General features: G+C 37.9%; 1 protein-coding gene and 1 long non-coding RNA gene across 2 annotated transcripts in view; one reads left to right on the top strand and one right to left on the bottom strand.

The window, feature by feature from the left end:
* Window positions 1-13,217, top strand: part of LOC109421805 (nuclear pore complex protein Nup88) — a 250,163-nt gene that overhangs the window by 163,200 nt on the left and 73,746 nt on the right. The gene's annotated exons all lie outside the window — the stretch shown is intronic.
* On the bottom strand, window positions 4,014-4,928 carry LOC134290008 (uncharacterized). Its single transcript, XR_009998795.1, has 2 exons — window positions 4,455-4,928; window positions 4,014-4,392 (listed from the first exon to the last, which is right to left on the bottom strand). It is a non-coding gene; the product is annotated as an uncharacterized LOC134290008 (long non-coding RNA).

Raw genomic sequence — 13,217 nt, 5'->3', positions numbered from 1 at the left:
CATGAGACACGCATATCAAGTAACTTTGGGAAATTTATTCACGAAACTGCATAATCAGCAATTAAAATTTTTAAGATCACGGATTTACGGCAATATTCTTCCATCATCGGCAGCGACGACGAAGCTTTCCTCCACAATCCGTAAAATGTCTCGCACTTTCGTCTTACAACATTCCCTACTGTGAGAAGGTGACATGGTAGTAAGTATATAGATTCAAAATCCTTTCCCGAATTGGATCGCTGCTCATCAACCGCAAAAGCCTCGTTCTTATAGCAATCAACCAAAGCCTCAGCAATCCAAGGAGTATCGTCACACGACCAACCAACCACCACGCGAAGTGAAAGTGTTAATTTAAAAACTTTATAAAAGTATTAAAATTCATTTCGGTATCAAGATTCGTGCTTCGCGTGCTGCTTGTCGATGATATCCGCGCGGGGGTTGCCCTACCCCTATCACCTCATCTCATTTCCACTAGCGCTATTGGAGATGATGGGCCACTACCCAGCCACCCAACCAACTCACCTGGAGCGGCATTTAGGTAGGGAAAAACTCGGGCGTAAGACGTTTCGCAACGGTTTTTACGATATTGGCACCCCGGTACCCGGTCGGTACGTCTTACCGTGTACCCACTCGGACGAAGAAACAGCAGCTACTCATTTGCGTTCCGGTTAATTGTGATTTCTGGTGCCACACCTACACCCCGAAGGATCCAACAACCTACAACCGAGTGCCGATGTCAGCAAATTTCGGATTTTTATTAAAATATGTAAATGTAATTTTTATGATTATTATTGGATTATTTAGAGGAGAAGCGGGGTAATTAGTACGATGCTTTTGCTGCAAACATCGCCCAAAGCCATTTTGTTGGCGTCGAGCGGGGAAAACGTACCTAAATACTATTGGCCTGCGTGTGAAGTGCCGTCAAATCGTTGAATTGTAGTGCTTCCGATTAGCAGGTAATGGAATGTACGCTTATTTAATTAAGGAAATTCCATTTCTCGTAATAATTCGTAATAGGCGAATATCGTGTTCATTTGATAATGAAGAATCGACTATTTGATTTCCTTCGAATACAACATTCTGACACTTTTCAAAAGGACTTTTACATATACACAAGGAATGGTAAAATCGAAAACAGGAGAAATTCCAGGAGAAAATGTTGGTCTAGTTGCTACCGCACTTGTGATTGCAGAAGATCCGGGGTTCAATTCGTTACCCGTCCTTTTCGTTTGTATCTTTCTATATACTTTCTACCTCCTATCTACAGTTATAACTCTTGTATGTTCTTAGCCAAACCTGGAACCAGAAATGGGTTGAAAAAGCCGTTTCCCTTCCATCCAAATTTTCACAATGTCAGTCTACTTAACGCTTCTTTGTTATACAATCGAGCCAACTGTGCCGCATCAGCTACAAAGCAATAAACACACTTTTATCATCCTACGCCTGGCATCCAAGCACTAATGTGTGAACCCTCTGCCAACTACAGGGGATGGCCAAAATGTTTGGGATAGGCAACTTTTTTTCTCCCACAAAAAAATTGAACATGCTGTTACTTTTCATAGAGTGCATCAAAAAATCTCAAATTTTGACTGTTTGTCAATCTATTATGTGTGCTTCATTGGTACAAATTTGGGCTCGATTGATTAATTTTTCGCGAAGTTAGAACCGTTCGCGTAAAACACTATTTTTTAGACAACTCATTTTTGAGCTGTCATAACTCGGAAACCAGTGAACCAAATTGAATGAATTTTTTAACGTTTATCAACAATATATTGATACTCAATACGACGTTATAAAATGTAATATTTTCTCACGGCGAATTAAGTTATATCGGGTTGAAATTTTTACCCTTATAGAGGAAAATAAGTAAAATTAACAATACCACACAAAAATTATTAAATGTGTTTTTCCTTCAATCTAAATAGGCTCTAATATATCTGATTAGAGATAATTTGAGAACAGAAGTGGAAAATCTTTGGATATCAACACTAAAATTTATTCACAATAATGTAAAAAAAAAAAACATTTTTTCGAGAAAAGTCCAAAAAGTGTCAATCCATGATAACTTTTTTCAACGTTTAAAAAGTATCTATGTTTTAATAGTTTGTGAAGCATTTACATATTGTTAGTGTACGTTCAAAATTTCATTCAATTCGGTTTACTGGTTTCCGAGATATGACAGCTCAAAAATGCGTTGTCTAAAAATAGGTGTTTTACCCGAACGGTTCTAACTTTGCGAAATATTAATCAATCAAGCCCAAATTTGTACCAATGATGCACATATAGTAGGTTGACAAACAGTCAAAATTTGAGATTTTTTGATGCGCTCTATGAAAAGTTATAGCATGCTGAACTTTTTTGTGAGAGAAAAAAAAGTTGCCTATCCCAAACATTTTGGCCATCCCCTGTATATCCCACCAACACTCCGACATCCGCATGCATTTGTACAGACGCAAAGCCGCTTACAAACGATTGACTGTTTTTTCGATTCTCTCCAAAGAATCCGGGGGCCTTGACGGGCTTGGTGGTCTAGTGGCTACCGCATCTGATTCGTATGCAGAAGGTCATGGGTTCAATCCCTTGCCCGTCCCTTTCATCCAACTGTATATCTTTCTATCCACTTTGTCTCGCTCTCTCTTATTTACATATACAACTCATGTACATATATTCATATGTTCATAGCCATCGTTAGAACCAGAATCGAATTGATAAAAAGTCGTTTCCCTCCCTTCCAACTTCCACTCAAAGCACAGTGTATATATAACGCCTACAAGTTATGCAACCAAAGCGTGCTGTGCCGCTTGACATTATTCACTTTATTCACCACACAATCTATCACGAACATTATAAATAACCTCTATCCATGGATCGCATCACCGACCCAACGGTGACACCCAGATCTCCCATCCTTTTCGTCTAACAAATACCCCAGTCCGTGCTAATTGTGGGGATGCAGAGGTGATCTCGGTCTTTAGTAGCAACAACCAGCACATTGTAACATTCCTTTCCCTTCGCAACTGACTATATCGCAAACAACCGAGAAAATACAGGGAATTTGCTTAGAACATGAAGTTTCCTTGGTAATGAAAGTCCAGGATAATAATTATTATTGCATCTATATAAGAATTATTGTGCGGAGCGAACCTGGTGTAATGGTTAGAACACTTGACTATCACGCCGAGGACCTGGGATCGAATCCCACTCCCGACAAACTCGCAAAATGTGAGTTCTTCCTTCGGAAGGGAAGTAAAACGTAGGTCCCGAGATGAACTAGCCTAGGGCTAAAAATCTCGTTAATACAGATAAAAAAAAAAGAATTATTGTGATTTTTCTAGAACAGGATCTATCAATACTAGATCCTAGATACTAGATACGGAGATCGAAACCTAAACCTTCAATAATCGCACAACACGTTGAAAAATCGCATTTTGTACTCAGCATAAGCGTGATGGTCAACTGCGTGACTGAGTGTCAGATTTCTCCAAGATTACCTTCAGGACTTCTTCCAGAAATTCCTCCAGGGATTCCTCTGGGACTTGCTGCAGCGTTTCCTATAGGAATTCTTCCTCAGAGAATACTCCTTGGATTTCTCCAAGGATTGATCTAGGGGTTCCTCCAAGGATTCCTTCAGAGATTCCTGAATTCTTTCTGGGATTCCTCTAGAAATTCCTTCAGAATTTCCTCCAGGAATTTCTTCAGAATTTAACTGAAATAATTCTTGAAGGAATATCTATACACGAAAAAAAATTTCCATATTGAATGTATAAGAAAATGTTATACTTTTTTGCCATTTCGTTTTCCTCATAAATCTCATCTGTGAGTGTATTATGAAGCATAACATTCAACTAATAAAATCTATAATTCTAGCTTATGAGTGTTATTTAGTATTTTTAATAACTTGTATAAGAAGTGTTATAGTACGTATGCGTTGAACCTAATGAATTTTATTGCCGTATATTTTGGTTATGGAAACTTAATAATTTAATTTCATGGTGAAAAAAAAAAAGCAAACAGATTTTGAAACACTCGAAATAATTTTATTCTCTCATTTAAATTGCCGTTACAACGTTAACTTAGCAAACGAACATGAATCGGTTCTACGACCCTCCCAAAGCTGCTTCGTGCTGGAGGAATCTTCCCCCATAGAATTCCACTGCGCTTGCTTCCACAGCAGTTGCCTTCCACCGGATCCCAGAGCGACGCAGTTGGTGATCCCTTTCAGCTCTCCGGCGTACATTCATGTTCAGCTCAAGGCTGGTCCGCTCTCGAGAAGGCAACAACGATGACGATCTTCCTCTAGTTGCCAGTGGACCTTTATTTTCCCAGGCCAAGGAGCTCGAAAGCGCCGGAATGAGTATTGCGATGGTAGGGAACTTTATTGGGGCCGTTTTCCTGTCGAAGAGAAAAGTTGTGTTAGCGTATAGAAATAAAGAAAATTAATGTATGATACCTACCGTGATCTTTAAGCACTTCCTTTTTGCGCAATTTGCTCTGCTATTCGATCAGTTTTCCCTGAGTTTTAAAAGAAACAGAGGAAAGCACACTTTTCAGCGAAGCGATGATAACAATGGCTTCCTCCGTAGAATTTACGGCGACAACGTTTGTTTGTATTGGAGTAAATGTTCAAAGCACGATCTTATATTATGTATTAGTTAAAACTTATACATTTTCACCATAACACAAAACTTATACAGAGTATAAGAAAATGATATAACTTTCATTATGTTTCCAAATAAACATAATTAATTGATGTTATGAAATCAATTACGGTGTAACTAATGAAAAATATCAATAACACCTTATATATTAAATCATTAAATTTCTTTTCGTGTAGGAATCCCTGGCGAATTTTCTGAATTAATCCCTGGAGGAATCCCTTACAGGAATTCCTACAGGAAACCCTGAAGAAATAACTGGAGGAATTACTATAGAAGTCCCCAAGAGAAGTTCTGGAGAAGTCCTCGGAGGAATTCCGGGAGGAATCTCCGGAGGAATTCCTGGAGGAATCTCCGGAGGAATTCCTGGAGGAATCTCCGGAGGAATTCCTGGAGGAATCTCCGGAGGAATTCCTGGAGGAATCTCCGGAGGAATTCCTGGAGGAATCTCCGGAGGAATTCCTGGAGGAATCTCCGGAGGAATTCCTGGAGGAATCTCCGGAGGAATTCCTGGAGGAATCTCCGGAGGAATCTCCGGAGGAATCTCCGGAGGAATCTCCGGAGGAATCTCCGGAGGAATTCCTGGAGGAATCTCCGGAGGAATTCCTGGAGGAATCTCCGGAGGAATTCCTGGAGGAATCTCCGGAGGAATTCCTGGAGGAATTCTTGGAGGAATCTCCGGAGGAATTCCTGGAGGACTTTATTGGAGAAATCCCTGTAAGAGCTCTTGAAGGATTTCGTGGAGAATTTTTTAGGTAACCAATAAATGAATCCCCAGAGGGAACACGTGGAGGAATCCCCAGAAGGAGCCTCTGGAGGACTCCCTAGAGAAGATGCCAAGAAAAAAAACTCCAGCAGGAACTTCTGGGAAATCGCTTGAAGGAACTTCTGAAGCAATCCCCAGACAAGTCCCCAAAGAGAATTCTTTGAGAAATCTCCAAAGGAGACTCCAAGAGAAACTTCTAAAGCAATCTCAAGTTCAAGAGGAATCTGTAGGAAGAACTCCTATAAGGACTCTGGGAAAAATCCCTTAGCTGAACACCTGAAGCATCACAAAAGGAACTGCTGGAGGATTTTCCAGAGAAATTTCCAGAAGAAAATTCCGGAGGAATCTTCAGACACAACCCCTGAGGAATTTCCCAGAGGAATTCCTTAAAGAATTTCTCCATGCGTTCACTATTTCCTTCCTAGGATTTCTTCAGAAATCCCTTGTGGGGAAACGTACAGCAATTTCTTCCGGGGAATCCTGCAACAACTCGGAGAATCCTCCAACTTTTCATTCCGAAAATTCAAGGAAAAACTCTGAAAGATTTTCAAGCTAACTTACTGAAAAAATACTAGAAGGGGTCTAGCAAGTATTTCCTGAAAAATTCCAACATTGTGTTTCGAGAATTTTCCCATAGGATGATTTGGCAATTTCAATATTTCCTCCAAGTCTATCTAAAGATTGTTTCAACAATGTCTCACTTGGATTTTCCAGGTATCACTCGAACAATTCTTTATATAATGCTATAAGAATTCCTCTAGAGTATCCTACTCAAAATCATAATCATTTTAAAAATTCTTCTTAAAATTTTGTATCAGTGTGTACAGTCTTTAAACATAATGAGATATTCTTCAAGAAAGTCTTTCCCGTTTCATTATGGTTTTTTCAATGGTTTTTAGAAATACCTTTACGTAGCTATTCTTCCACTTCCCTTTAAAATGTCTCCAGGTTTTTGTTTTATAGAAATTTTCCCACGATTCCAGTACCATGGCATGTTTCTCCTTGGATTTTGTGACAAATTCTCCAAGAATGTATTGTGGATACAACGATTTAAGAAAATGCTACAACGATTATCTCTAATATTTAAATAATTAAAAAACAATGAACGGAAGTTCAGCTTAAACCCAACAAACAATGATAGCTGAATAACAGCTTAGTCAGCCAAAATTTTTGAAATTTATCTTAAGAGTGGTTTATTCATCTGTTATACAGCAACAATGTTTGTTGGGAAACCGCGATAGGCCACGGAGGGGAAGGGAGGTTCAAAGTTCAGAAAAAAGATGGCCACGTGGTTTACAAACGTTAAGCTTGCTAAAAATATGAAGCGCAATGTGCAGCCCATTATTCGAAGCCCAGTTGCAGTGAGAATCAAATAAAACCCTCTTTCTAAAATTCCCATAACTTACATAAGATACAAGCATTATCCATTTCGTGAACTGCCGCTATCTTCCCTCATTGCTCCAGAACAAGTCACGTGAGAGTAGTTAGCATCGCGCGCGTTATCTTACGCACAAACATTCGCATCATTTTCGTCTTGCTACTTGCGCGCGCGATAAAAGAAACGCCCGGAGCAATACCTCCAGCCCCGAGAAGCCAATAAATATAATCCTCACCTAATTACCGCACGCACAGGTAAAGGATTGAATTTTCTTGATGGCGCCTTCGGGTTTTCCTCCTCTGCTATGTGTGCTAATTAGAGAGCTGTTCAACGCTCATCGTGTGACAATAAAACGCGTTCTTTCGCGCATCCGGACGTCGTCGTCGCACACTAATGGAAACAGCTTAGGACATCCAACAGAGTTGGTGAATTCTCAACACCTCTTTCGAATAATTAGATTAATTCTCAACACATATTTGTCATTATGAGTTTTCGGGTGCCGGCACAACCAGAGGGAGGTACCATAATCAACCACGCTATTAGAAGCAAACGAGTTTCGGTCGTTCAACAAACCCGCGGTGATTAATAAATCAAAACCATATTCTCCCATGCAAGCGCAATTTGAGAGGATGTTTTGGGGGGAATTGGGAGTGCTTCAGATGTTCAATTCCAATTGAAAAGTTAATTTTGCTTTTCCCTGTAGGGCACGATGACGGACACGATCCAGAACAGGTCGCGAAAGGTGCACTGGACTGGAAAATAGAAAATTAAAACAAATCATTTCGCTGTACTTTGATGAGGGATGAAACGGGTGAATGGTTGGTATTCTTGAAGGTACCGAGCGTTCCCTGTGTATTATTTTTGTTTAAATACATATTTTTTTACTCAAAATGAGATTTAGCCCATTTTACCGTGATGTTTATGAATACCATTGTTGTTGCGAAGAGGCATTGGTGGCACTCTTTCGGCAGATAACTATGAAGAAAACACATGATTGCTGTTGGAGCTTTGTAGCAGAGCTGCAAGTGTAATATCATTATAATGATATGGATATGGATATCCTAAAGATGTTCATTTAATTGAAATCTAAAGAGTGAAAAGATTGTTCGGGATAAGTTGTTCGATACGACAGTTAAAGGTTCAACCACAGTGGACGACAACACTGTAACTATTGAGTCCCTGAAGAGGGTCTGAAACGGGCCGAAACGTTGAAAAAAATTAAACAAAAACATTGTTTTAATTTTGTCAATACTCAGAAGCCACGATAACAGGGTTGGTAGCGAAAACTGATATTCAAAACATCAATGACCCACATAGCCGATGTGGTAAACGTACGCGTATCCTGCATGCTGAGAGTGGCAGGATCGATTTCCTGGTCGGTCGAGAAGCTTTTCGTATAGGAAATTTCGTGCCTTCCACGTGATATGAACATGCATACATGTCATTGGTATATGGAGCTCAGAGTTAGAGCACTTTGTATTAATGACTAATAATGCAGGGGTTTTCAGCCTTTTGACACGCGAAGCACTTCATGTCAGTACATTCTTTTGTGGAGTACCAATAATGGTGCCAAAGCATACCTCATGACATACTTAGTGTTATATATTTACCCTAATCGCATCCCAAGTAACATTTTAAGTTTTGTTCGGCTCTATAAGACCATGACCAATTTTATAAAACTTGCAATAAAACTGATTTATACATCAATACCTCTTGATAACCTTTTTAAGAGCATCTTCCGGCTAAGTGGACCACTCTCGGAGAGGTGTTGTAATCCGTTTTAAGAGTAGCAATAAACTGAAAATTTTTCCATTCTCGAAAAAATGCTGTGATGATTGTTGTTGTTTTTTTTTAACAAAAACTATGACAGCTCAAGATGCAGAGAAGCTTCTTCGATGGCACGTAAAGCTCAGGAGGATACATCATTCGTAAGTAGAAAGCGATCATTTCAAAGTAATATTTTAGTAGTTATTGTGTTGGCAGGCTTATGCGCATTCAATTTTACCGTGAATATTGGGGTTGCAGAAGCATAAAATTAATGCGCTTCAAAAATGGTGAATATTATTGCTTGGAGCAAAATAAATCAATGTGTTGAATTAGCAAAACTATCACTAAAATCACAAGTAAACTTAGCTGAGAAAGTTTATGTATGTGAGCATGTTATGGAAATGGCGGCAAATTATCAATTCATTGCTTATTTGAGCAAAATTAACTATTTTCCATTCACGTCAGCTGATTCTTCAATATGGCGACGACCATAAATAGCGAAAATAAAACGAAAGCAAGTTTACTTTTATGATGACCGGAATAAACTTTGCGGTGTCGTAGTTTCTGCTTTTCCACCAACAGATGTCGTTACTAATCGAATGGATCGCCATCTGTTGAGAGTTTGAACAGTTTTATTGTGGTAATGATGAATGCCAGAAGGTTTACATATTGGAGAGTTTTGTTTACTCTTAAGTATACTATAAAACATTTCATCAATGATTTTCTTAAGAATAGTCATAAAACCGTGAGTTTTAGTTATCGCTGTAATAAAACCCTGATAAAAATCCAACAAAACCAATCAGCAATGGAATTGTTACTTGGGATACTTCTCTTTCTCACTTCATTTTCATAAATATCGTTACAGATCCCTTAGTAATGACAACATTTTTGGTGGATGCATGCAAACTGTTTATTCGCCAGACCATTCCGCAATGCTTTCTTTGCTCAAGATTTCTTATGAATTCCTTCCCGAGAATTATAATATATTCCTGATATTTGATTTTTGGTATATGCCTTATACTAACTTGGCGTGTACTCAGCTGATTGAATTCCAAAATTTGTAGCAAATCCCGTATTGTAATGCTTCGGCAGATTACTGACAAGATATGTGATAATTTATTTCCAATGCTGTCATGGTAAAATAAGAGCTAGGTATTCAAGGTTCCCTATTTCAGCGTTCCTTTACTGGTACATTCCTATGGATGAATTCCTGGAGAAATCTGTGAAGGAACTGTCTGAGTAATTACGGAAAAAAAATGCTGGAACAACTTCTGAAAAAATCCATGGAACAAATTTTGCAGAAATCCCTGCAGAAATTTCTGCAGTAATTCTAGGAATTTTGAAGAAGTCTCCACAGATATTTCGGAAAGTATAGCTGAAGAAATTTCAGAAGGGATTTAAAAAAAACTGAAGAAAATTCTAAATGTTTTCCTGAAAGAATTTCTGAAAAAAAAACGAAATATATTAAGAATTCAAAGATGGGTTTTCTAAAGAAATTCCAGGAGGAACAACTGAGGAAACACCTGGAAACCACTGGTGGAATACCTAACAAAACCTTTTTAGATATTTTTGGAAAACATCCTGGGGAAAAACCCCCTATTAAATATCCCCAACATTTTTTTTATTCAACGAAATTTCTCAGAGGTTCCGTTGGAAATTTAGAGATTCATGTTAAGCACTTGATAGAGCGTGATTACTGGTTGCGCTGTATTTGCCGCTATCTGCTCGGTCATCTTTTGTTGTTTTGTTTTGTTTTTCTGCGGTGTTAATTTAAAGTAAGTGATCCCAGAATTTTCAGCTTCATTACGACGGTTTCCGAATAAAAGTCTAACCATCATGTTACAAATTATTTCAGAAAGTCTTCCATGTGTTCCACCAGAAGTTTCACAATGAATTCGTTTACGAAATCTGGCATAAATTGCTTCACCACAGACAAACAGACGTAACTCTTAGAGGAAATTCATCAAACACCTTTGCCCGGTGTCATTTTCATGAGCACACTGCCACCTGTTGGTAGAACCGCGCGCAACACTGTCGGCCATGATGGATTTCTATTTGACGATTTCTGACACGCACACTACTACACAAATTTGCCTGTAATTTTTGTTTGCATCATTCAGCAACGTGTACACTGGCAAACGTCAAAGCGAACCAACACTAGCGCCTCTGGTGGAACGATCGCGCAAATCAAATGAAATTAGAATTGGTGGTTAAATGCATGTGCCAAGCCGTTTTGAAGAGTGTTACGTCTGTTTGTCTGTGGCTTCACCAATTCCTCCATGATTTTTCACAAATCATTTCAGAGGATTGTTTGAGAAATTCTTTCAGGGATTACTTCAAAAATTTCTCTGGATATGTATTCAGAAATTTCTCTAGGCATTCGATTGTAGAATCTATTGGAGATTCCTTTAGAAAATCTACCAAAAAAGTACTTAGAAACTCTTTCAAAAAATCTTTTCAAATTAAAAATATGTATCGAAAATTTGTTCGAGTATTCAGCCAAAAATTCCCCCACGGATTATTTCAAAATATCTGGCAAGTATTCATTTTCTTCAGGAATTTGTCTAGAAATTCCTCCTATTCTACAAATTCCGCAAAGAATTCTTTCAAAACATCTCGTATGATTAACTTTTGAAATTCCTCCACTTCTTCCAAAAAAAATCTATGAATTTAAGAAATTTCTCCAGTGATGCTTTCAAAAATTCGTTCAGAGATTCTTTCAGAAATTTCCTTAGACATTTATTCAGAATTTTTTTCAGAGATTCCTTTAATAAAACCCTCTGAGATGCCTTCAGAAACTACTTCAGAGTTGTTCAGAAAATGTTTCAAAAGTTACTTCAAAACTTTGTACTGGGGTTACTTTGAAAATTCTTCCAAAGATTTCACTAGAAATCAGTGTTTGGACGCCGAAGTGATAAAAGAATCACTCGGCAGTTTTTCTTCCCTTCTGTTGGTTCTGTTTCAATTGCCACGCGCGAATATATTCTCTCGTCGAGTTGCATGGTTCACGAAAGAATACAAAGAATGTGCTCCGATATACAAAAGCTGCGACGAGGAGCGGCCATCACTAATGTCGAATTCGTTTATTTCCACCGCCTGCACCGCTTTGCCACCGGGTGTAGCAAACTTGCACCGCAACCGTTCGTTTATTCCCAGGTACTGTTCTGTTTTGACACCCGATTGGCACCGGTGCAAGAAAATGCTACACCCAGTTTGAGCGCGGTGTAGCATGTACAAAGCTAGTTTTACCAATACATGCATATCGCTGAACTTGTATCGTGGTTTTGTTTTGGTAGGAATGATGATTTTCTCTTGCGCATTAGGTAAACAGTTTTCTTGGATATTCGTTTATTTTGAGATGTTTGAATTTCCAAACAGCAAATCTGTGCGTTTAAAAATTATTTGAACTTTAAAATTTATCGGTAACATGAAATTTCAAAGAGTTGATTCAACGTATATTTTCCCCATTACTAGTTTTTTTTTTGGTTATCGCAAATATGTGGATTACTTTTAATGATTTTAATCATTAGAATTTTCGCATGGTTAATTATGAAAAAATTGACGTAATAAAGTTTTGATAAGCCCAGAATAGAATAAAAATCCATTCAAATTGGACTGAAATATTACTGAAGTAACATTTTGTAGGTACAAACAGTTTCAAAAACCGTAAATTCTATTTTTTTTTTCTTACAACAAATATTGGATTTTTGAATTACTAATGTCGCTGAAGGATGGTTAAAGCGTTTTTAATATGAGTTGCGTTTCACTAATGTTATGTTTTAAAAAGCATTTATTTTTCTTTTTACGTTGTAGCTAAACGTTTTCTATTGCCTTTAACATTTTTTGTGTTAAATTTATGCACGTAGATCGTTTACAATTGTATGTTAGCATCCTTTTTTACGAGGCAACGGAAATTGTTAAATTCTAAAAAGTTGCTTTCAATTGAAAATTTATGATATTACGAAAATTTGAAGAAGATAAATAATGTAGGAGTGTTAAAACATTGGATAACAATTTTCAAGTAACATTTATTATTACAAGTTTATCATGTACAAGTGGATTACTGAAAACTTTTAAAATTGTTTAATTGGATATAGGAAGTAAAAAATAAAAATTATTTTGTTCATCACGGAAATCATGAAAACATTGAATATGTTTATTTTTGATATCCTTTATTATTTTCATTGACGCTCTCACGTGCTCTTACTAATACCATCATAAGCTGTCAACAAATTGCACCGAAACCGTTCGTTTTTCCGGTGTCAATTGCTACACCGGTGCAGTGCACCGTCGGGAATAAACGAATTCGACATAAGTGTAACACTTACTGAAGCTCTCTCATCGTTGGCTTGGAACAACTGTGAACATACGTTATTTTTATGATTATTTACCGCATTTTAGCTCTCAAAACGTAACATACCGTTTAATTTAGTTGTATGAATGATGTTACAGGTTACGTTGTCATAAAAAACAAGAGTTAGGACACTATTCTAAAAAAAAACATTGTTGTCGAATGCTTCGCTTTCATTAACGCGGCCGAGTTTCCTCTCTCTTGATTGTGCTCTCGTATCGAACCGAGAAAGAGAATGAGTAGTATTTCGGGAAGCGTTCCCGAGCATGTTGCTTCACGAACTGCTACATTCGCGAGTGT

Source organism: Aedes albopictus, chromosome 3 (genome assembly GCF_035046485.1).
Source record: "Aedes albopictus strain Foshan chromosome 3, AalbF5, whole genome shotgun sequence".
NCBI classification, from domain to species: Eukaryota; Metazoa; Arthropoda; class Insecta; order Diptera; family Culicidae; genus Aedes; species Aedes albopictus.
The sequence above is the reverse complement of the archived record's forward strand: the minus strand, read 5'-3'. Positions and strand labels throughout refer to the sequence as shown.